At 38.5% G+C, this 26,290-nt stretch overlaps 1 protein-coding gene across 1 annotated transcript in view; it reads right to left on the minus strand.

Moving 5' to 3' along the window:
- The window catches only part of LOC111587678 (cadherin-7), a 177,015-nt gene extending 153,075 nt beyond the window's left edge, over positions 1-23,940 (minus strand). The window contains exon 1 of the mRNA XM_035942691.2: positions 23,782-23,940. The gene's annotated coding sequence lies outside the window, so the exon portion shown is untranslated. The remainder of the gene's footprint in view (positions 1-23,781) is intronic.
- Positions 23,941-26,290: the final 2,350 nt, after the last annotated feature.

Here is a 26,290-nt window from a genome sequence, read left to right on the forward strand (position 1 = left end):
GTTCCTTCTTTTTGTTATGCATGAAACCCCAGAAGTCTGAATCGACTGCTTGTCTTTCTCATGATGTGTGTTCAAGCTTCTAAAGAACACAATATAGATGTGTTAACAAGGTGATAAACCTGATTTTCACCTTCAAGTCTCATCTGTTGGAGCTCAGGTTAAACAGTCACTGTTTACATACACTTGTAAAGACCATATGAATCATGGCATCCTTGAATTTCCAATGACTTCAGTAACTCTTATTGTTCTATGATGAAATTATTCAGACACGTCTTTGTCACAAAAAAATCATAAATTTGGGTTTATTCATAGATTTATTAAAGGTCTTCTGGAAATATGACAAAATCTCACTTATTGTGAGTAATTATAGTTGACTACAGCTGGTGACTCCTCTCAGCCAATTTAAAGAGGGCCAATTTGATACACTACAATGGGAAAGCCTGAGAAGTTCAGCACAGATCTGTGAACAAATAACTGATTGTATGTGTTTATACTCCTTTCCATGAATCTGATGGTGCTGTCACGTCTAAATAGGCACCCTGTCGTTTCTTGTAAAAATCAGAACGACAATCTTACTAGGATGGACATGGTAAAATTTCACTGCCTGAACCGCAGCAATATTAGCATAAAAGTGACCAAGTCTGAATGACAGAACACTGTCACTTTGACAGACTGATGAAGCCAGCAGTATTCCACATCCCAATGCCTGAAAAGGGCTACATACATACATATAAAGGGGAAAGCTTGACTGCCTTCACTGACTGCCTCATCGGCTGCAACATGAAAACTTGTGACAAGAGAAAGGCAGCTCCAGTCTGCTCCAGCCTCCCTTAAGGGACCGAACAAAGCTATGGCCTCCATCCCATATCAACTGCATCGCCTGGATCGGGAACATAATCGGGAGGCAGAATAAAGAGACTGCAGGATGAAATCTAAATGGAGGTAGGCAGTTATAATGGGGTCTCATGACATTTCCAGCAAAGCGACTTGATGAATTAGTACATTAAAAGCACATTTTAGCTTGCTCTCACACTATTGCACAATCAAAAAATATGTGAGTAAGTAAAACATCGAAAAACCTCTTCATGTGCCAGCCAGGTTCTTTATTTGCTCCAATGTGTAAAAACACTTTCAAACTATATCTTACAAGACCACACCAGAGGAAATAATCTGCCAGGGAATGTGAAATATCTTTAAAAATTAGCTATTTTGACATCACACATTTTATTTCTCAAAGCTTTGATAAACATGCTGATGCTATTTGTGTACGGTGGGACAACTGAAGAAAAAAAGAAAAAAACAAGTCGATTTTTTTGTTGATTTGTTCATTTTCCAGCTCTGACCACATTTCCAGTGAAATAAGCAGATTCCAAGAACGCATGCAGCCCACTCATGCCAAGATGGTAACACTTCAAATTTTAATATGGGTCTTGAATTAATTTGCCTCTTTCATCTGTCAGAACCCATTGTGGTTTCCGTTAATGACTGACAGTGACAGCAGAAGCTCTCGCCCACACAACTAATAATTATTTTAAAAAACCTAACAATAGCAGCAGAAGCAGCAAAATAGCACAACACCTTATTAGGCAAAAAACACCCAAAACAACACGAGGTGTTCTATTTCCAAGACGCATGAAAATGATTGCCTAAAGACTCTTTTCTGCAATGTATAACACAGCAGACTCAGCGTATGAAGGTGTTTATATTTTAACGCCATTTAAAATATGTCAAAATAGTTCAATAAGTGCCTGTGAACTTGAAGCAACCTTTTAGACGAATCAAAATTAAAGAGAAAACCTTGAACTTGTGCATTCATGGGGACATAGGATGTGATAATGAACAGGTTGCAGACTTTGTGGAGCAAAAAGATGCATATTTGAAGCATGAACAAGATCTCCAAGATACAGAACATCCGTATATCCATTAGCTATAGCTGCTTTATCCTGGTGGGGATGAGTCTATCTCAGGTGACTGTGGGAAATAGGTTGCTAGTCCATCACAAGGTTAACACAAAGGCAATCATGCACAACTACACATGTCAGAAGAACCTGGAGAAACCCACTGAGTCTATACAAACCCTTCGTAATGTCACCCAAAGGTTTCCAGAGTGGTTATGAAGCTCGGTTTGGTGGCTCCAGACTCCTAACTACCAGCTAATCCAAAAAATAAGCTAAGAGGTAGAGTGTAAGTGAAGCTGAGGTAAATGTAATATCATATAAATGTAAATGTCTGAGCCCTAGACTGCCCTGTGATGGTACCCACCTCAAATCCCCTATTGAGTTGTATCTTATAGCATTTTATCGTGTTTTGCCTTTTTGCCATTGCGTTCTACAGTGTCTTAAGGGCTGTTTTCAGTTTCGCATCACTTTGTTTCAACTCCAGCTGTTTCTGAATGTACTTTTCAGGAAAAATTCACTTGAATTCTGGTCTGACTCACCAGATAGGCTGCAGGCTGTCTCTTACCGTTCTGCTGTGCATGAGTTACTTTTTTCAAAATCCACCTCAATATGAGAAACAACAACAATAATCTCCAGGTCAGCATCGTACCACACGGAAGACTTCCTATTTTTGAGGATTTGGATCATGCAAGTAAAGAAGCCATGCTATTTATTGCCAGTAAATTAATCATTTTAACCTGAGTTCTTACCTCACTGCTTGCAGATGTCTCACCAAAACAAAATTCTCTGCCAATATTTTGAGGAAACTCCAAAGCTGCCACCTTTGGTCAGGTTCGCCCAATATGATTATGGCTGTTTGAAAGCCAGAGTATTTATTTTATTTTTTTTAACCTCATAACAGATTGCTAATGAAGCGCAGCCGAACTATTCTGTAATGCAGAATGATCTGGCTAATCAAGACTGCTTTGACTCATGTTATTTCAAATGACCATGCTTGTTATCATGCTTAACTTTAAGCCTTAATAGGATTCAAATGGAGGAGCTGACTACAAGTTTACCACCCGTACAGTTGTCATTCACAGGGAAAAAAGCTGTACAGACCAAAATCACATTTTGCACTACCCTATAAACATGTTTATTTCTGCTGTGAAGTTGGGCGTCTTCTATGGGGACTGGCTCATTGGCTCACAGCCTCTAGTGGCCATTCAAAGAACAGCAGTTTTCTAGCGCTGGAGGTTGTCGGTCGGAGAAAAATCAAGCAGCCACAGGAAGAACATGCAAACTCTACGGAGAAAAGTCAAGCCCAGACAGTGCTAACCACTGGACCACCAAGTCACCTATATGGAAACACTGTATTTAAAATTAGCATTAAATTACATGTAGTTATGCTGCTGTATTTCCACCATATTTAATCCTGAAGCTAGCATGCTAATGTGCGCTTGTATCTCACTATGCTACATTGCACAGCTAACTTTTGTTCCTTCCCCAATCAAGTGCAAAGCTTCAAAAGCATTTATTGAGTGCACTTAAAAACACATCTTCAGCTCGGTTGTCATTCAGCGTATGATAATATGAGGGCAGAAAAACAAACATCACTGCAGTACATCAACAAACATACTATTTATGACTTGTTAGTGTATAATTATCATATTCTTACAATGTCATTATGCTTCATTAGTGATGTCTTGCTGTGGCCAATGATTCTGTAGTCCCAATCTCCTTTAATATCACTTTATTATACATCATTCACGTTAGTGTAACTAAAAGCATAGCTTTAATTGAAATATATTACTTGTTCATTAGGATAATTCATCACAGATGCTATTTTCTGGATGCAGTATGTGTGACAAAAACAAACAGCGGCCCGCTAAATCAATGCGTTTTTGATTCAGCGTATGCCGATTTCACAAGCGAGGAACACAATTTGGCTTGACTTCTCCTTAAATATACACATAAATACAACTGCTGACTTGTAATTAGGCGCCGTGCAGCTGTCCTCGGTGCTACCGTGCAGCTGCTTTGCACAAGCCCAAACGCAGTGGAGAGAGAGTGTATTTACTGTATTCCTCCAAGCACTGGACCATGGCTGTGCTCATTATACAGTGTCGTGTTGCTGATGCCATCATCGTAAACAGGGAGAGGCAGGAGGAGGGAAGGCGTCTCCTCTTGGTGCTGTGCTAATTTGGCTCAAATGAAGGAGAGTTGCATTGATTTATACTGTGTGTATGTTATGGTCAATTGTGAGGCCATTGAGATAATTGCAACCATTCAAAAAAAAACAAACAAAAAAAAAACAACCTAGCTGGGTGGCCTATAAAGTCTCAAAAAGACGGGGAAAATCAGAATAAGAAATAATTTCTTGTAGTATAAATTGGCCCCGTATAGAGTCAGCGTTAGCTCACTGGTGTCTCAACACTGCAGAAAGGAGGAAAAAGAAGAGACACTTTGGTATGGAAATGAAACGCAAAATTACAGCAAAAAAAGAGAGGCATTCATCTCTTAGGGGTGGACTTGGGCGGAGGGTTCGGGACAAGGGTGAGGCTGCCAAGCACAGTTTAACCCCTCTCCAATTAGCAGCGAAAGTCCTTTGATTTCAATGCAGCGCTACGGAGCTGCAGTACAGTACATGTCCCTCAACCCTCATTATTCCACAGCCTAATTTTCTGACATAGCTCCCAGTATCTCCCGAGATGTAACGCTGCTGTTAATTACCACCGCAGAGCCGTAGATGAGCGGTCTGAAGGACGGAGGAAGAGTGAGAAGGGGCCAGAGAATGGACTTGAGAGTGTAGGAAAAAAAGGCAACTGGACTTTATTGAATCTGTGGAAAGAAAAAAAAAAACAAAAAAAGAAAACTGTGAAAATGTATCAGCGTGCTAATCATCTAAACACCACCGAAGGGACTTGTGCAGTGGGAGAGTATGCTAATCAGCGCTGTGTTCCCAAAATAAGAGCACATAACTTAGAAGATATTTCTTGTTCTACATTAATGGTCATTGGGGAGAGCGTCTCATCCGACTGCTGCTTAAAGGATGAGCGCCTGCAGCAGCTCTCCGTGCACCTGAAGTCAGAAACTATATTTCTTTTTTCTTCCTCCTCATTTTGAAGTCTTATTGTTAGCTGACACCTTACATGACAAGCCACATGAAAGCGCTCAAAACATAACGTGGTACAGTGAGTCCCCGAGAAATCCTGAACTCCAGTCTTGTGATTCCATCAAGGTGACATTGCTCAAAAAAAAAAAAAAATCCATCTTAGCTGTGCAGTAAAGTCCTTTGTGACAGTGACTGGTGATCCAAGCACTCTTCCTGTGCAACTATGATGTACAAGAGCAGTGCTAAAAGGCAAAACATGGGAGTTACATTATTTAAAATCATAGGACTGAGTAGACAAAGTAAAAGGGCAAGGCTAGGGGGGACGTCTGGCCCAAAGTTACTGGAAAGCTCATAAAATAAAAAACACCAAGAAAAGCATTCTTTCCCACACTTCCTATCTCACCTTCCCACTTCATAAAAGTGCCAAGTGCAGCTATTCTGGACCCCATCTAATAGACCATAACTCCATGCAATTAGGACCGACTTAAATGGGAGATACTTTTCTGATACGTTCATTGTTATGGGGTTATTATAGGAATTTATTTTACTATTACAACAATGTAAGTGCAGTTCCGCCGGAGAGATTCGAGCCATTTATTAATTACGAGGGTCATAAAAACTGCGAGATGTGACTGAATTACAAGCAAAGACACTGTAAAAAAAAAAAAAAAACACAATGACCTATAGGCAAGTACAAGTACATTTACTCAGATACTATAATTAAGTACAATTATGAGGCACAAATTTAGTTTAATAATTCAAAATATATTATGATGGAATATTATAGATTAATTCAAATTTTTACTCTTCCACAGGGGGAAATTTGTGAGCTATCCACCAGAAAATCTATATATAGTAGTTAAATTACCACTTCCAACCTTTAAGTAATGAATGCATTAATGCATCGATAATTAGAATCCAATAATGTAAATTATTTTGAAATATGCTACTCTGCATGATAAGTGCATTGCTTTTGCTGCTTAAAGTATATTTAGATGCTAATGCTTCTTGTGCATTTACTCATGCATAAATTTAAATGCATAACTTTTACTAGTAACAGAGTATTTTTACACTATGGCACTTAAATAGAAGATCTGATGTTGGAATCTGTAACTTGCTTTTATTTTGAATATTATTAGTAATGCATGAATGCGGTCCTTTAAGGAAGACAAAACTGTTGGTCATAGCTCGTTACTAAGCAAATTTAGGCATAAAACCTATTTAAATTTGCAGTGTAATTCTATCAAATATGACCTGCAGTGTGTCGGCCGTCACAGTCACAATGTGTTCCTGCTCAGTTCCCTTCACGCTCTCAGATCTGTTTTCTTGCATTACGATTCTAAATGGATATTTCTGGCATCAAACAGTTTAATTATTCCCTATTCTCTCTGGTGCATTTGTGTGTAAAATAACTTGCTAATGATACGTGACACAGTGCTATAGGTTGGAGAGAATATAGAAGCCTGCAACCATATGAAACCACATTGCATATTCGTTACCGCAGTGTATAATTTATGATAACTGCTGACCTGTACATGCCATTTCTGAGAAACAGGGGTGAGTGGAGATACTACAGCTAGTAGGAGGTATGACTGGAAACCTCAAGGGCTGAAAAATTTTAATATATGTGGCAAAAACTGCAGTTTCTTAAATGGCCACTTGAGGCTGGCTCAAAAAGTGAGACAATTTCCATAGACCTTCATGTTAAAATGATCAACTTTATAGCAGGAATTATATTGTTTACAGCCTGGTTCTAAAATAGTTTTGGTCTCTAGAGCTACTTGCCCTCTTTAGGACACCTGTACAGGAAGTGAATTTTTATACAACTCACCCAATTACTTTGTATTAAGGCTTAAAATTGTGTATAATTAAAGAAGTGGCCACTTTGAGAAAGATGAGTGAACTTTTCAAATAGCTGGGAATTCGGGAGAGTCAGATATCGCCAAGATGGTGATGGCCAAAAGTGCTCTTCAGAAAAACAATGTGTGGCATCATGGAGAGTTTGCTCATCTTTATATATAGTCAGTGCTGGAAACACTCAGTGTTTTTGACTGGTATGACTTGCATTCACAACTGGAAGCATTATGAGTTTTATTTAAATTTGAATAACATAAAAACTTTGTACTTTAAGTCACTTTTCGTTGCTCAACCACAACCATAATCAATCCCAAAACTTAACCAAGCACTGCCTACAAAAATGGCAATTGTACTTCAAATGCTACATTATTGGCAGATATTTTATTGCGAAAGCGAATATTGTCAAAAAATATAACAAAATTTGTCATAAAGTGTTTTGGAGATCCAGTCGCAACTTAGAGATACATAATCCTTAAAAATGTTTCAAAAAACATCATTTATTATGATCCTCTCAAACAGCCCTGTTTCCAAGTAATATTGTTTAGATGCAACTCTACAACCAGATGATGTTTTTCATTCGCATAATAAGAAAATGTCAAAATGTATCTAGCAATGTGGCAACGGAATGTATCACCAGAATGTGTTTCCATTTGCTTTCTGCCAAAAATCACTGCAACAGATGACTATCTGCTTGTAGTTCTACAAAATGATAAAATGGGATGATCTTGATGATCACTCGCAACACCAACCAAAGTCCTTTGTAGCCTGAACCAGACCACAGTCTGGTTGCAAACCTCATACTCAGGTGCTGAAGTGGACTTTGTACGCCCACCATCCACCTACATCCCTGCAGCTCTGGTGCAGTTCATAAATGACGCTCTATTCACATGCAAAAAAAGTGGCTTGTGAACATAATTCAGTCAGAGGTTGTGCTTTTCATTACAACGTTACTGAGAATAACATTTTATTACCATATAAACATAATTTCTGGGAGATAAGGCTGAGGGAAGACACTAAAAGTTGCACCAAGCTCAGAAAACAAATGTATATTTTTCTGAAAAGACTGGAAACACGAAGACAAGGCCTCTCCTGCTAGTGAGAAAACAGAAAAAAGTATGAAAAAAGAAACTATAATAGCCAGACTTATATAGAAGAAGCCATTTGAGATTCATTCAAAAGGTAGAGGAAGCTGTAAAGAACTGTCAAGTGTCTCAAAGGAATATACCACAAAATGCATGATTTAAATGGGTCGTGCTTCAACCAGATTTACTGAATCTCTGTAAAACTGCTGTATGGAAACTGTCTATTTACCTGAGCTTGTATTTTCACAAGAGGCAGAGAGTTCAGGAGGTCATTGTCTCTCCTCCAAATGAAAATCAAACCTGTGACCTTGCATTTTCCGCCTTCTCTAACCTGAAGAGAGAATCCTCAGCTGATTGCAGCTATGTAGCAGTTAGAAGCACCACAGATGACTACATAATATATTGTTTTCACTGTCTTGCTACCTGAGCTATAAAAATTATACATTAATTTGGCCAACTGCCCATTATGGCCAGCCTGCACATGTAAAGGTTTTGAAGGCTAAAATGGCCATGAGGAAGGCAAAGCCCGTAAATGTACATGGGGTGCGTGAGCAATAGAAAAGGTGAGCTCGCAGTGGCAAGGTTACCAGTTTCCAATATCTATGAGAGGCCTGTCCATTTATGCGATATTGAGTTTTCACCGTGAGGCCCATTTGCGTCCTGTTCCACTGCTCATTTTATCTGATTTACTAGGCTGTGTGTGTGCTATGGCATCTATTCATCTGTGTTTAACATCTCCGGGGCCACGGGTTCACCTGCCTCCCCACGCTCCCACTGGAGCTTATTAACCGTTGTCGCTAACGGGAGCACTCCTAGTTAATTACATAAATGGATATGTACACGCCAAAATGTAGAACATCCTGGTTTTATCTCCTAAATCATTTCACATAAATCTGATTCGATGTCCCCCAAGCAACGGCTCCCAATGATGATTGCATAGTTCACTCCCTGGTTCTTTTCAGGGTATTTTCTCAGATTGGACTCCTTTTCTTGCATGCTGTGTGTTATAGGGAGCCCTGAAAGTATGTACAGTATCAGGGAAACCCAAGATAGAAATGCACCGCCTATGCAAATGGTTTTATGGTGAAACTAAGCATGTGCAACTATAGATAACAGAAACCATTTTGCAGCATATAAACTCCTAATACAAAGTAAGAAACTAACATTGCTATAGTGCTGGTGTCCTAAAATGTCAATTTTAACTATTACATCATCGGATGCCACAGTTGATGGCTTCACATTTTCTACTTATTTCTTGTAGATAACGACTCCACAAAAAAAGCAACCTTGACTCCAACCTGTCTGGTCTAAATGGATCCTATTAGGCAAATTCTGAGAAATGTGTCATAAAAACATGACTTAAACAGGTTAGTACCAAAGTTACCCATGTAGGATGTGAAAAAAAAAACCTAAATGGGACACTTTTACAGAGAGAAAATAGCTGAAATATGGCGGAGAAACAGTCTCTGACCTCTGCACAGACCATTATGATAACCTACTTAATGGATTAAATGGAGTGTCAACCCAGTACTTGAGACAAAACTCACACAATTAACCAACGTAAACAGTATCTGTATACATTTACAGTCTCTGACCAGAATAATGCACAACATAGTCGATTCATTATTCAGTCTCCACATTAAGTTCTGCCAAAAGTGACAAATTCTCTGGACGCTAAATATTTAAAATGGTTCTCAGAAATGCTAATGATATTGAACATGTCGACTAATTTGTACAGCGTTTCGTCTAAAGCAAATATTTGAATAAACTTCTCTAAATATATTTGGCAATAACATCTGATACAAGCAGACTGACGAGCAGCAGTTTAATTGTGTGTAAACGTTTCAAGTCTTAGATGCTCCGGTTCGTCCTTCAGAGGAGTTCGTAGCTGTTTGCTGTTCATGCCGTATGGCGCCTTGAAGGATTGTTGTTTTGTTGCCGTTTCATAATTATTGCAAGTTTTGAGACTGATTTTACACTGAACTGTGTTTCATTCTTTCAGATATAGATGATCAATTGTGCTTAAAATACATTTAGATGCATTGAAACAGCTTTTACAGGCTTCATTGGGATTCTTTTGGCCCATTATTGGTATGTGGCACCTTTTAAATAAGCTCTGTGGTCAAGGCAGGTCCATATGCTACCTGTAAAATATGCTATACTAACAAAATGGGCTTTCAATGGGCCCACAGCACAAGAGAAATTGACTTTTTTTGTGTCCAGCACACATTATTTCTACCCTTCTGGGCTTGGTGTACCCATAAGGACCCTAAGGTATGGGAGTACCACCATACCACAATGCATGTAGGTTATCTTGGGACCAAAACGTGGTTATTTGTTGGGTTTGTGCTTTCAAATTTAAATGTAAAATGAATCCATGCACTTTGAAATACAGCAAAAGAAGTTTCAGCCAGCCCAAATAACTTTTCTTAACACCCAAGTTGATAGTTTTTCCTTAACCAAGTGGCTATTTTACTCATTTTGGTTTAATTTATGTGTCAACTTCTTCATTTTCTTGTTTTTTTAAGTCAGTGCACACAAATTAAGGAACTGAGATGACAGAAAGCACGAGTAGCACATAGTAGCTAAAGTGTCTTAGCTGACAATTAGCAGATTTCAGCTTTGCTCACATAAATAGTTATTTTTCTTGCCTCTTAAATAAGGAAATAACTAATTCTGTCCACACCACCATTTTACAAAACATCTCCAAGAAAACACAAATGACTACATTTGTTTTAATAAGCAAGCTGGGCTAATTTACATCAATAATATCTCCAACACCAGAGAAGAACAAACTGAAATTTTGTCGTGTGGTGGTAAAGTGGTGCAGCAAAGCCATAGTTGTTGTCGTTTCAGGCGCTTTACACAAGTCAACAATATGAGTGCAGGAATCTCACAGCTTCCCAAACTTTTAGTTTTACCTGCACACACAGATACACATGAACCAGAGTTTATGAATTCTGCACTTTGGAGGGTATTTGAAAAAAAAAAAAAATCACCATTTTAGTGGCATAAAATGGCTTTTGTATGTAGGTGAGAGGCCCAAACATTGAGGAAAATGTTCACTTTGCAAAATATTGCTATAGATAAGACCTTTACTAGCAAGTTTACAGACACCATACTCAAATTATTACATTTTAAACATATGTTTATCACATTACCATTGCATTCAAGTGTATATCTTTGAAACCACAATGTCAAACATACTAAGCAGCCTTTTTATAATAACTTTAACTATAAAACTACAGCAGACACAGAAATGGAGGACATTTTACATCCCATCCATCAAATTTCAAATAATCCATGTACAAAATACTAAAACAGGCAGATGTTGTGTAAATTTACTTGTCCTGAGACCAAATCTAAAAAAACTAGGGGACAGGAATGTCTGAAAATACTTTTTAAATTACCAACTAAGTCTGGAGTTCCCCCTAAAATGTCATTTTTCTCTTATCCCACCCCCTGATGACCAAATTGAATCTCAAATAAAACAGTTAAAATAAAATTTAAATCTCCTTTCTTGGTATTATTTTTTCATTGATGTCTCCTGTAATTGTGGGAAAAAATTTCAATTAACATAATATTTTAAATAATAATTACTATGCATGGAACGAGTGTCCCGCAACAACCCTATTAGCAAAACCTAACAGTGAATCACGTGATATGCTGGAGTTGGCATCATCAAACAGTTTTCCAAAAGAATGAGTAGAGCAAAAGTACATCTTCTATTATCAGGATAAGACAAATCCTTTTTACTGTTTTCCATCACTAAGTTTGTCTTCTTGGTCAGCAGTAACAGCCAGCTAAATATCTAGTGCCTACTCCTGAGAAAAAGCTAACATTAGCATCCATTAGCAACCCTGTTACTGTGGTTAGAGTAGGGTTAACAAAAAAAACAAGCAAAAAGTAATAAAATTGTACAATTGATGTGCAAGCTGAGCCAGTCAAGCCTTGGATAGTTTATTACCTAGTTTTGACAAATATGTAGCAGAAAATTGCAAAAGAAAAGGTTAATTTTCAAAAATTTGGAACCCCAAATGTGGTGATTTAGCACCTTTAGCTGTACAATTAAACAACGCAGCGTAACATGGATTTAGGTGAATTTCTTTCAACTTTTAAGATGATCCAATAGCACTAAACCACCTCGTGCCTTTCACTTCTATTTGTTCTACAGGAGTTTGGTAAATGGAAGGCTTCAGATAAAACCAACATCTCACAGATTTCATTTGATTGCTTTCTGAAAGCGCCTGATGCAACCTGCTTTACAGTACAAACAACGCGGAGGTGAAAAGACGGATGGGCAGATTCGCATGAGCTTCACTTCAGCCATGATTCACATTTTTTAGAAGCTCATCCATCATCGAAAATGAAAAACTTAAAAGGAAAAAGGCTCCTCACCTAAAGCACTAACAGGGAGTGTGTTATGCAGTTGGAATGTTTCGCTGCTTACCCCTGCATTCGGCTCACTCGTCCACGGGGACTTTTAAGCCCACAGCAGCATGCAAAGTGACCAACAGTTATTAATATTTTCCTTTACGTTTGGGACGAGAGAACTCCCATTTCCCTCTTACCCCCAAATAATGAAATGCAATGAAAATTATTATAAATATGCTGACAAAACCCTTTGATGCTTAATAATATATGTTGCTAAAAAGTATAAATAGAAGTCACAGGAGATGGAATTATGAAGCAACTTCTCTAATCTCACTAAAAAGTCGCACTTGCTTTCGAGGTAAGAGACGGAAAGGGAGCTAAAAATATCTGGATTTTATGTTAATAACTGTTTTTTTTTTTTTAAAGAAGCGCATGTTTTTGATTGTGTAAACGCGCTTTCTGTGAGCCAAAATTTTCAATCAGAGACAGAAGGTTCAATGTCAAGGATTTTTTTCTTCTTCTTGCTTTTGACACATTGTTTGATAAGTTCCCACTAATTTCAGGCAAAGAGAGAGGTTCCTTGGCGCTTTTTCCCGAATCAAAACCGGTAATTGGCCTACCGCTGAGCCTGTGTAGGTTTTCAAAGTTCACTCTTTCTAACCTTGTTGGCAAAAATCAATCAGCCCCGAAGTGCTTAACACCTCCCTGCAATCAGCAGCGGCGTCTGACTGGCTTTCATAGCCAAAAAAATAAAAAATAAAATAGTCTAAATGAAATGAGCAAACCCCATGCACTTGAACGGGAGCCAAGGTTGAGACCTGAAGCATCAAGGACTGGAGTGTGTGGGATGGGGAGGGATGCAGAACAGCTGTTTGTGACCGAGGATTCATCGCCAGAGTTGTGGTAAAATTCATTTAGGAAGGAACTGGGTATAGCTGATGTTCAAGGTTCTTTTTCTTACTGCTAGGGAAAAAGAATCCATGCATGAATATGAAGACGATGTTATTAGACAGTCTCCTGGTTCTCCGGTTATGTCAGACTGCAGGGTTACTCATGCAGAAGACCTTGCTGCTTCAGTCACTGTAGGCCTCGGCAGCTCAGACATTATAATATAATATTAATTTAACATTAATATTAAAATCCACAATAAACTGTATCACACCCGGGTATCAGATCGCCCGGCGGTGGTTCGAATTAAAGCACCTCCTGCTCATTTTGCATTCGTCCCTCACTCACTGTCATGTACAAAAGACGACGCCGTCATTCATCATGTCAAACGCGGCACAAACACTCGAGCAAAGAGTTCAGTGATGGAGTTCAGAGAGCAGAGTTTAATACAGTTCAAGGTGCCGGGAACAAAGCAGGAGGAGGAGGAGGATTTGTGTGAATGCAACATCCATGCAGGAAAAAAAAAAAAGCAGTTATTCAATATTCAGAGTTGCTTGATGCTTTCCACCTGAAAGAACACATCTATTTATTGTTTCATATGCAGCAAGGAGGGTTAAGTTGAACCCATACATGCCTGTGTCCAACCTTAGAACTGTACAGCCGCCAGATTTGACTATCGAGATGATTTCTATATGAAAAAAGCTTAAAATTAAACCCTTCGTCTCCATTCTGAATGTATATATTCATATTATGTCCCACGATGTTGCCAAAGAAAAGCAGCGATCCACGTAAGCCCTGGAGCTTTGCTGCGTAATTCTGACAGCTGTTTATGAACCCTGCCGTCAGTGTGCAAGAAATGTCAAAAAATAAATCATGACAATGGCTGTGAATTCAAAAATAAAAAGAAAAAAATCCTCCCTCATCGTCTGGAATGTTAATTGCCCAGCACAGATCAATGCTTTTTATATTGACTTCCATCGGTTGCTTCGCTAAATGTCACCTGGATCGCCTCGTTCGTGGATGTGGTGGATTTTCTAGCAGAAAGGTAAAGCTCCCTCCAAATCCTCATCTGATCGAGGCTTCATAAGCTGCGCGGGCCGATATGAAGGTAATTTTTGCTGCTGACAGCGTGAGGGAGGCCTCTTTACAGTCTGCCGTCTCCGTTCAGACTTCACCGCCGGTGCGTTTTGGGAGCCTCGGCATTAGCAGTTAACACCTGAAGGAATCTAATTAACGAGGGAGCGGAGTATTTAATCACGCCTTACGAGTTCACAGTGCACCCTGTACTTCATTTATTAAAAGTATTATGACTTTAAATAAAACCATCATTCACTGTCATGGCTCGGGCATTCTGTGCACACTGAAGGTCTTAATCTCACAGTGTAAAGAGCTTCCACAGCGAGCAGTGTTTTAAGTTGGGGTTGAGGCCAGATTACTTCTTACATACATAGAAAACTCTGCAAAGTAAACCTATTTCCTTGTAGTGGAAGTATATTTAGCAAAATAAGATTTAACCGAGTGTCGAGTATTTCAAATTTACTTCACTTTACCACATTTCAGAGAGAAATATTGTCCATTTTGCAAATTTACTAGCTTTTCGCATTAAGGCTTCTTCCAGATTAGCTACAATTAATCCCGCTCACATTAATGCTCCATACCTGAGTGTGAGCACTTCATCATCCACGCAACAACGTCTAAAAATATGCACTAAATCCACAGTTCCTGCAGCGACCTTTACAATGGAGAGCTGCTTTTGTTTTTGGATACACCGGGGACACTCTTGCATGTCTTCAAACTAAATTTGTCCTGCAAGAAAGCGGATGTGATTTGCTGACATCTTTAACACACATGCAGATTTCTGTGGAGACAGGCAGTGCAGAAAACTGCTTTTTTTGTGTTTGAAAAAGCGTGTGTCTACGCTGCATATGGCTCATCTAGTGCACTTAAATATGCTGAAATTAGGGCTCAGATGCACCAAAATACACTGCGATGTACCTTAAAGTATGCGAGATGTAGTAATATGCATTGGATAAACCACATTCTATTGCAATGTTTTACAGTCTGTGCTATTATTGGTTAGTTTGCTTGTGATCTGAACAACAATGTGATCATTTGCATTACCAATTGTAACATCTTAGTACATTAATCTATAGTTACAATGAGTAAAGCTCCTGCAGGCACTCTGGGCAGCTTTGGTTAACATACAAGTGTGTCATTCAGTAGATTTGCAACCATGCTATACAAATATATTTGTGTTTTTGTATTTTCAGCTCAGCCAAAGTGGTTAAAACACATACAAAACGTATTAACATACACGTAGAAAAGTGTATAAGAGCAATGGAATAATTTTAATGCTGGACTTAAATGAAGCAGTGCTTTACCCAGCAAGTTGCTAATAATAAGTAACTACTGATAAGCCTGCTGGAATATAAGTTGTGAATGTGCAACTTTATTCTCCAATCAGAGGACTTCTAGATGAAAATGAGTGATTTTCGCCACTTAAGCTTAAAGCAACAGGACTCCCCATGTGCTTCACCTGAAATAACTAGATAAGATCTAAAGAGTTGAAGCTATTCAGTACATTCAAAATTGCAAAGATTGGAAAATTGGCTCAAAAATTATTACAAATGTGTGTAGTGGAACTTTATTTTTCCCTTTTTTATTTACTCCATAAATGACCTCATGACCCTTTACATGTATTTTGTGGACTAAACCCACAGTTTATATGGGTCATTCCACAATTGGAGGACATTTTACGTCACATCCATCAAATTTCAAATAACCCATGTACAAAAATATCAAAATATGCATACAAACTAGGAGAGAAGAATGTTTAAAAATATTTTTAAAACACCAAAAAAGTCTGGAGTTCCCCCTAAAGTGAGTTTTCTCTTGTCACACCCCTCTGATGACCAAATTGAATCTCAAATCAAACAGTTAAAATGAAACCTAAACCTCCACTTTTTTTTGGTATTATTTTTTCATTGATATCTCTTGTAATTGTGGGAACATTTTTTTTAACCAAAATGATATTTTAAATAATTATTATGCATGGAACGTGTGTCCTACAACAACTCTGTTAGCATAACCTTTTTAGCTGGTAGAAGAAGACAAAACACGTGAATCACATGCTGCACTGGAATTAACATCATCAAGCAGTTTTCCAAAAGAATGGTAGATTTATCAGGAGAAGACAAATTCTTTTTCCTTTTTTACATCAGTAAGTTTGTCCTCTTGGTCAGCAGTAACAGCAAGTTAAATATCTAACTTACTAGCTAACATTAGCATGGATTAGCAACCCTGTTCCTATGATTACAGTATGGTTAACAAACAACAAATAAAACATGGAATAAAAATTGCACCATTGAGTGTGTAAGCTGAGTCAATCGTTTATTATCTATTATTGTTGAATATGTAGCAGAAAATTGTAAAAGAGAAGGTTTATTTTCAGAAATGCTGAAGCCCAAATGTCCTCCAATTCTGGAATGACCCATATGATGCAATTTAAATTTTCTGCATCAAAATACCCTCAAACATTGATGTATCATTTTTAACAGTGTAATAATTCCCCACGTAATAATATATCCATCGCAGAGGCCTTTACGTTTCATACTTTAAGTACATTTCACTGTTGATACTTCAGAACCTTCATCACTCCATTAAGGCTGCAAATGCGTGAATTTTAATTGAGCATTTAAAGCTTTTTTTTCCTGGTATCGGTATCTTCACTTAAGTAAATACTTATTTATCTTCACAATTAGCTGTTCTGGAGCGTGACTTTCACATACGAGCACCAAGCATGTTGTTGCATATGATTACAACATTTATGGGAAACAATCGGCAGCAGCTTGTAGCAGATAGACGTTATACGCTGTGACCATTAATTACATCCAGTAGGCTGCTTGTGTGATTAAATTTGATTAGTCAGAGTGGCTCCTGATTTATCCTCTCCTGCACTTGTACCAGATGTCTAATAATTGCAGTTACATCGCTTTCCAAAGTTGTAGTGATGCCATCGACACCCGTGCACGTGTCTTCTGCCGCTCGATCTGCTGCCCAGATGCACGATTCACTCCAGGAATTAGTCTAATCAGCGGCGCACGTGAATCAAACGTGGCACATTACAGCGGCCGGTGATGTGGATTTTTACTGATAAATAGCCTCCAGCTCCGTCTGTAAGCATATAGATTTAAATTACTGGCTAAATGTGTGAAACAGCGTTTGATAGTTGATGCAGTTTGCAGAGGAAGAAGATCTGCAAACACGGGGGGGAAGCCAAGGTGGGACAGCACTCATTTTCTTCTTCATTTTCTCGCCAGATGTGCTCAAATTGCAATGATTTGTCCTCAGCATGTTGTATACGGGGGTAGCATTTGGTGGATTATATCATCCAAATGTTGAGTTTCAAGAGGGGCTTGTATACGAGGGGGAAAAAAAACAAATGCAGAAAAACAGAAACACATGGTTGTGTCTAGGCTCGGTCCCTGGAATATTCCTGAGTGGCAGCAGATTTCTGCTGCCTGCCGGAGCCGCACTCCACCGAGGAATAAACCGACGATGGAATAAAAACGCTGCGAGAAAATGTTTATCTTCATTTGCTGACCTCAAACTGTGCAAATTTGTGATCGGGACAAACAATTTGCTGCAAATACAGCTGTTGGAAGTTGTGCAAAGGAGGAATAAAAAAAAAAAAAAAAAAAACCTGATCAAAACAAATGCCATGCATCAGTTACAAGTGCCCAGTGCCTTGGCGGGGCAGGAAGGATGTTACAGCCCAGTGACTTCCTCATTTAAATTATGAGCGGGCACAGCAACAATAACAAACCCAAGACAGGGACCACAGCCGAGACGCGTCGGGCCGCAGTCCAAGCAAAGCAGTTCAGGACTGCAGCACAAAACGCGCTAACTTTACCAGACTAGAGCGCCTCAGTGTTCCTGTTTCCACACCTGACGTCGCTGCAGATTGCACGGCCCTATTCAGCTGCAACACGCTCTAACAGCGCGTTTGTACGGTCGCCCCGCTAATGCTGCATGAAAGTGTTGCCGCCACGCAAAGTCTGAGTTGAAGTAATCACCGCAATTTCACACACTTCTGAGGGTGTAAGCGATTTAGTGACTTTCAGCCCTTCGTACTTTTTAAAAAATGAAGCTGATTAGCGGTGGTGGTAGGAGGCACACGCCGCAGCGTATCTTCTCTCCCTCCGCTCAGCCCCATTCTTTGATGTTGTTGTTTTTGTGTGTTGCGCCGCCCCGTCATTTGAATATCACACGGAGAGGGGGCTCCTGCTCGGCCACTTGCTGCGCCTTTGTTGCCGTGATTAAAGCAGGTGTCGCGCAGGGTTGTGTTTGTTAATGACAGTTTGCATTTAAATAGCTGTCACTCGGCTGTCGGTGGGGGGAGAAAGGTGGGGAGGAAATGTTTGTTTCCGGAGCCTCCAACGTACCTCGGAATGCATCTCTTTTACATAAGCTTAACCTAGCTTTGCAAATGAGCAGGCAAAGTTGTTTTTTTTTTTCTCCTGCAGGAGGAGCGTACCTGTAAAGGCTCATCCATTGATGTTGGCAAGTGATGAAAGTCCAAAAACTTTAAAAGGCGGGGGGAAAAGTGCACGCTAACCCAGTTGAAAGTGTTGACTTGTAAGTTATTTGTTTACAGCGCGAAGATCAGGATGGGTTTTGTTAATGTACGTTTCTGCTGCACAACAGAGAATTAGGAAAACTCTTCTGAAAAAGGGTCCACCGGGTCTGGATTCCTACATGAGCGTTCTCACCTCTGCCTTGTAAAAGTTCAGGCCTTTTATCCACTTCTTCTTCCTTTTACCTCACTGCCTGCTCTTGGGTAGTCGTGTGATTAACGTAGCGCTTCCTCAATTCCTCAAATTTTGTTCTCCTCAAAAGAGAAACTGGAAAAAAAGAGTTTATTTCTCAATTTGAATGAATTCCATCCAAATGAACATACTGTACGTACTAATTTTAGCCTTGCTTTCATGTTTTCCCTCCATTTTCTTTTATTCCAGTTGGTCTTTTTCCTTACTTACTTGGATATGGCAGTTTTAGTTCTTTTATTATCTTATCTGGTGTTGTATTGGTTTATTTTGAAAATCTTTCACCATGTTTAACTCTATTTTTCCACTGTAGGCTCGCTGGTGTTTGTTCATTGGTCTCCCTGAACATCCTTTTCTTTTTTTGAAGATTTACTTCCATTACATTACATTTATTTGCAGTCATCACCTTAAGAAATGATCGCTATGGTGTTCACTCTCCAAAAAAGTCATGTTTTTGCTGCTATACTGTAGATGCTTCAAATATTCAACAGATTTCTCTGTCAGTATTGTGCACAATCTGAGGGAAACTGAAAAAAAAAAGTTTAATTCTCATTTTGAATGAATTCCATCCAAATGAACATACATACTGAGCCCAATTTCACAGCTAAAAATTCCTCTGATAATTGAAAAAGTGAAAATGAGAAAACATAGACAGGAAGTGATAACTGGAAGAGAAGGAAGTGTGCCGTCTTATTCTGAAAAGTCTGCTTTTTTTAAAAATATCCAACATGACTCAGTTTGAAATTTCAAAATAAAACAGAACTTATTGGTTCTCTCTCTGATATGGTTTCAGCATCTGATAGTTTGTTGGAGAACAAGAAACTAACATCTCATCTGTTCTGGATTTAAATTAATGCCTCTGTCGTAAATAAAATGAAATAGTGTTCGGGTTGAGAAAAAAAATGTGCTTTCTTACCTCTTCACAGCTACACGTTCTGTGCAAAAATCATCCTGACTTAAAAAAAGCACTGATTTTCACCTTTTTCTGATTCTTCCTGTCTCTTATAAGTATTACATATGACCATAATAAAAACCACACAAAAAAATCCTCATATAGTGCCATTATTTTCAGGTTTGAGTGCAAAAAATATGTGGTTAAAGTTGGAAACTCACGATTTACCAGCTGCTTAATGGTAATTGCAATTTTTTTGGTCAATATTGCAGTAAAAAAAAAGCCAATCAACCCTCAAGAGTTCTCAACCCTGGGCTGTTTACGTTAGCACTATGCTTTGACGCAATGTCACTTGAAAGAATTATGCCGTTGACGCAGGTTCTATTCTTTCCTGTCATTTATCACCAGAAATATGAACACTCAAGAGTCCTGATCCGCACTTATTCCAGTTGGTGGCTGCAATCCGCCATAACCTTGTTCGTCAGTACTCGTAGAAGAAGAAGAAGGAGAAACAAAACTTGTCTTATTTGACCCTATGAATCAGTTACCCTAACCCAAGCTGCAGATTCAATCGCTGCAGCCTTCAGATGAATGACAGTGAATTAGAAGTCCCTCTTGAATCATTCAGTGACGGAGGAAGGCCTCTTGAATGGGGGAGTTCCATTTCAAAACCTTGCCAGATGGTGAGAGTGTGTGTGCAGTGTGTAGCGACTGTCAGAGCGAGTTTAGTCGTCACCACAGTACACGATATCACATGCAAGCAAAGCACATGCAGCATCTAAGCTCCGGTAATTTGAGGTAAACTACGCTGGACACATCAACCAACAGCAAATGAACAGGAACGGTTTCCTCTTGTTCTAGTTAGCTGAACCTGCAGCGTACATTTGTATGAAGCACTTATTAAAACACAGTTTTATAGGCTTTTTCATCTAATTGATCTTTTTCATCTTATTTAGTGTTTTATTTCTTCATTTTATTCTATTTTACCCTTGATTTGCATATTTTCTTTAATTTTTTAAAAATTATTTATTTATTTTACTTACCAATACCACTATTACTTTTAGCCTTGTGTTTATGGTTTTACCGTCCATTTTCTTAAATTCCACTTAGTCATTTTCCTAAACTGGATATGTCAATTTTGGTTCTTTTGTCTTATTTGGTTTTGTTACATTGATTTATTTTGAAAATCTTTTACCTTGTTTAACTCCATTTTTTCTACTTTCTTCTTCTGTTTGGACTCATCAAAAAAATATTTTTGTCCTTTATGGTACTTTGCAAACTCTGTTTTTAAAAGGTGCGATATGACTAAAGTTGTTGTTATTATTATTATTATTATTATTATTATTATTATTATTATTATTATTATTATTACTATTATGAGCCCTAAATTCAAAACAGTGAGCTTAAAGTGAATTTTTTACTACAATCAATACCACATTGTACACAGTCAGTCGCTGTTAATGTAAAATATTGATTAGTGCAGCTTTAACAACCCTTTATTTACCAACTTATTTTATTTATTTACTATTATCATGAATGTTAGCCTTGCGTTTATTGTTTTACTCTCCATTTTCTTTTATTCCACTTGGACTCTTTCCTCACTTACTTTTTAATTTTGGTTCTTTTAATACCTCGTCTGGTGTTGTTGAATTGATTTATTTTGAAAATCTTTCATGGCATTTAACTATATTTCCACTTTTGGCTCTTTTCTCTTTGTTCAATGGTCTTCCTGAATATACTTTTCTTTTTGTTGCTGTGTCCGTTAAGCACTTTGTAAACTCTGTTTTTCAAGAATGCTAGACAAATAAAGTTGTTACTAATTTTGATGGGTCCATTCTTTAACTGGGATGAAATTCCAACAGATTAAAAAATTTAAGAAATTGTAAATAATGACAGTTGCTTGACACTTCCAGTTACACAGTAGCAGTATATTTAAATAACTAAATCTTTCTATAAATAACTTTTGTCACCCACAACACTGACGTATTACTTCACTAATATGGTAAACATGTGAACAAACTTCCATTACATGACATTAATTTGGAGTCATCACCCAAATAAATGATCACTACAGTCTCCAAAAAATGTCATGTTTTTCGCTGCTCTACAACAGATGCTTCAAATAGTCAACAGATTTCTCTATCGGTGTCGTGTATGAGCCGCCTGCTGTACTGGAAGCAATGTGACAGCAGCAGAAGTGAACAAAATCCAACAAAGTTATGAGCCCTAAAACCAAAACAATGAGCTTAAAGGCGATAAAACTCTGGATTCTCAGTGAATTTGTTACTTCAAGCATCACTTTTTACATTACATGCTGTCATTTGCATGTTGTGGCTGTAAAATATTGACTAATGCAGCTTTGATACAAGTTTATTTAGATGCAGCATCGTATCTAGAGTGCACTTGAATAATAAAAAGCAAAAAAAAAAGAGGCCTCCTTGGCTTTATTTATCCATAAGACATCATGTAGACAGATTTTATATTTGCAACGGCCTACCTTTCTCATTTTACATTATATTTGGAAGCTCCAAGAAGTCTGAGATTTAATGTGCTGGGGGTATGTGTCATATTTCCTCAAGTTTCCTCTGCATTTTAATACGGTGTCTGAAAACAGAACCGCGGCCCACAGAGACCACATCATGGCGCAGCGTAGCATCTGCACACAGGAAAAAGTGACAACCACGAGGCAAACATGACACCAAAACAGCCGTGTGGATATAAAGTGGATTTCACAGGACAAGGAGGCAAAACTGCAAAGGATTGCTGAGGCATTAAGTCTAATCAAAGCAGGAACAGTGCAGGACCCACATGTCAAGAACAATTGTATCGTCCTTGAACGGGAAATTCCTTTTCTTTTCTTTTTTTTTTCAATAATGGTACCTTCAATTGCTCCATTTGATTGTTTAGTTGCCCTTGATGGGTCAGCAACACAACAGCCATTCATTCACGAGCCGCTTTCATCATCGCAAAGTTGGTAAAACAAAGTGGAAGAGGGGAGGAAAATTGCCTTCTGGAAATAATTAGCCACAATCCTGCTGTTCTGGAGCAATTGGTGGCATTAGCTTACCTTCGCTCTTAATCACTGTTTGTTTATAAGCGCCCAAGGGTTTTAAAAAATTTTAATATAAGCACAGGACTGAAACTTCAGAGGTGGCTTATGGATATGTATGGAACAGAGGCTCCTCGAATGGCTTTTGGCACAAACGAGCTGTTCTGCTTTCTCGTGCATGATAAAAATAAAAATCCGCACATGGCCTCCTCTCTCTTCTATTGTTCTGCAAATATGTATCAAGCCTGAATCTAATTCTCTTTATTAGCACTGAGAAAGCAGGTTGCTCATTACACTCACCTATCGATCGCCTCATCCTGAGAGAGGGGAGATTAGCGGTCAACTGTCAACACCTCAATCAATAATCATCTCCCTAATTGGGTATTAGCAACAAGAAAGTGGACTCACTTGCCACACAAACAAGAGAAAGAGGGCGAAATTTTGGCGTTCTGAGGAGGCAGGTTTGAGCTCATCCTGAAGCTTGTTCTCCTTTAATTTTAAATTAGGCTGCTGCTCCTGCTAAGGGTTGTGGAGTTTGTGAAACATGGTAATCCAGGAATAATTCAGCAAATCCCACAGGATACAAGTGCATGTTTGCTTTAATTTGTTGGTTTTTCTGTGGAGTTCTGTGTAATCTTTCACACATATACTGAACAGTTTTGAGAAAGATGCAACCCTGACTTATTTTAAGGTGAAATACAGAAACAGAAGCTCTTATTTCCTCCTCGCGAGGTCGCAGACACTCAATGTGTGCTTCTTTGACCGACTCCAAAACTACACTCAAAGGGCTTTTTGCATTCTTTTGGTGCATGTGGCATTTACCTGTAATTGATTTGTCCCGGCCGCTGTAAACGCCGTTCCTCGCCACTCCTCTGCTCTCCGTTTCTGCTTGCTTTGCTTCCCATCTGGTTTTCTCATCCAATCAGGAAAGGATTCAAGGAAAAGCACAGCTTCTCGCTCCATCTAGATAATTGAAACAAATGCCAGCTTGAAACCAAGAGTGTCTGCTTAATTTACGGAAAATGCCATTCTGAAATGCGTTTTTTTTTTTTTTTTATTTTGGAAGCTACATCACCATATCCAAATTCCTAACAATGCAGAAACAGTTTGAAATGAGAAAGGGAGCAAAATGAAACAGATGATAGCCGCTTCCTGACAAGTTAAAGGCAAATAAACAGAAAACGCTGATCAGAATACATTAATTTTAATTGGAGTCTGGTCGAGTGAAATTTTGCTAAATCTTGTCTCGGAATTAAAACACAAGCTCTGTGCACATAAGTGTAGGATGAATACAATTAAGCCGGTAAAAGCTCGCAATAGAAGCGAGCTGCAGTTGGACGCTGATGGTGCAAAGCATCTGTGTGATCGTGGTGGTGAGCAGATGCAATGAGATGGAGAAGCAGTGAGGGAGAAATCCAGGAAGCCATTGCACCTTATTAGTGAGGTTGCACCTTCAATTTAGTTTCAACCTTCTGCTGGAAAGCAAAGCGCTCTTTAAGAGTCGATAGTATGAAAAGCACGAGCTTTCCAGCACTCAACGTCGACATTCTTTTTGATTAGAGCACGAGTGTAAGTTCTAGAGAGTCCGTTTAATAATGAGCTGTTTGTAGCCTGTAACCCCGTAGTTCAAGTCAGTTTGCAGTGTTTGGTTAGACTTTAAAGTGTTACGCAGGAAATACATTAAAGACAACTGAAAACAAGCTCATAGGGTCTCTTTTTAAGTTCACTGCGGAGATAAATAAGGACAAAACAGCTGCAGTAGAAGATAAACAATCTGAAAAAACTACCTGACCACATGGAGGAATGTGTGTAAAGAGGTTGGCATGAACCACACTCCATTTTCTTTATCCGTTTACTTATTTAGTGCTGTAACTACAGAGAAAATTAAAGGTTAAATTTATTTGTCTGACTAAAGACAGCACAGCCTGCTATTAAGAAGTTTACCTGAGTTTCTTCCTTGTGGCCACCATCTTATCCTGGAGTTTGAGAAGTGGGCGTGCCTCCAGAGCAGCTATTTAATTGGTTCACTGAGTAGGTGGGTTCTCAAATATGATTGGATGATAGATTGGCAAGTTTAACCTGAAAAGACACACCTGCTTCCTTATATGTGAGTGCACTGGGAGAGAAGTGAGGGAATGGTTGGTTCAGAAGGCAGTGTATTGCAACAGGAGGAAGCAATTTGGGAAAGTTTTCTTGTACAGTACTTTTTTTTCTTGTGACTTTTGTTACTTTTTTTTTCCCTTTTGGGGATTTGCTGTTAGTAAAAAAACTTTTAAAAAACAGCCTCCTATTTTCCGGCCCTCTTTACAACACAGATATTCTGCATTCTTCAGATTATCTGTGGCTTTTTTTGTTGCTTGATGCTATTTTGCCTTTAATATTGCAGCTTCCCTCTATCTGTAGTTTCTTAATGTGAACACTATCTGATCAGTTACATGTCACAAGTAACAGCCTGCCAGCATAGAGGTAGAAATAGTGAAAAGTTTTCTTTTATTTGAGGCATGTAAATGTTAAAAAAGGCATTTCAACAAAGATTTTTTGTTAGAGTTTGTGGTATTCTAACATCCGACAGCAGGGATTCTATTTTTACAAATGCATTTTGGTTCCAAATATCAGTATTCAGTTTCTGCAACTACTAATAATCAGTGTTAGCCCTGAAAAAGCACATTGGTCGAACATGAATTGTGACAACTTCCAAGAGACTACAAATTTGGCTTTTACATAACATCTTGTAACAGGTGTCACTTAAATGAACTGAAAGCCTTTATTGGTGAGGACTCGCTTCTCCTTGGACTAAGATAATTGCTAACCTTTATTGAAGCCAATATAGTACATTTCCTGAGACTGTACAAATGCATTTTCTAGTTGAGCTACTAGCAAGCAAGCTATGACCATAGATGTAGTTTATACTGGCCGTTGCAGCATTGCATCAGTGTAGCTACTATACTGTTTCAGGGACTGGAGGTTTAGTCACACTTAAAATGATCCCAACTAGCTGAATTTTACAGTAATTATCTTACAGTTTGGTGTGTTACAAATAATCTTAATCTATCAGTGATACAGGATAACTGAATACTGCATTTTTATGGATAGTATTATTTGTGCTTCTTGAGTTCATGTTTTTTTTTTTTATTCTAGTAGAATGGCTTCTATGAAGACCATAGAAATACTGCCATAACCTATACATGTGACTGCAAGAACTGTAGCTACAGAGGACATTTTATGGGGGGAAAAGTACTTGTTCTCGAATAGGTACTTCTGAGTGACCCTGAAAAACTGTGGCTCAACACTGATTCATTAAACTTGGAGAGGACAATTCAGAGGATGACAA

Source organism: Amphiprion ocellaris, chromosome 22 (genome assembly GCF_022539595.1).
Source record: "Amphiprion ocellaris isolate individual 3 ecotype Okinawa chromosome 22, ASM2253959v1, whole genome shotgun sequence".
In the NCBI taxonomy this organism is placed as follows: domain Eukaryota; kingdom Metazoa; phylum Chordata; class Actinopteri; family Pomacentridae; genus Amphiprion; species Amphiprion ocellaris.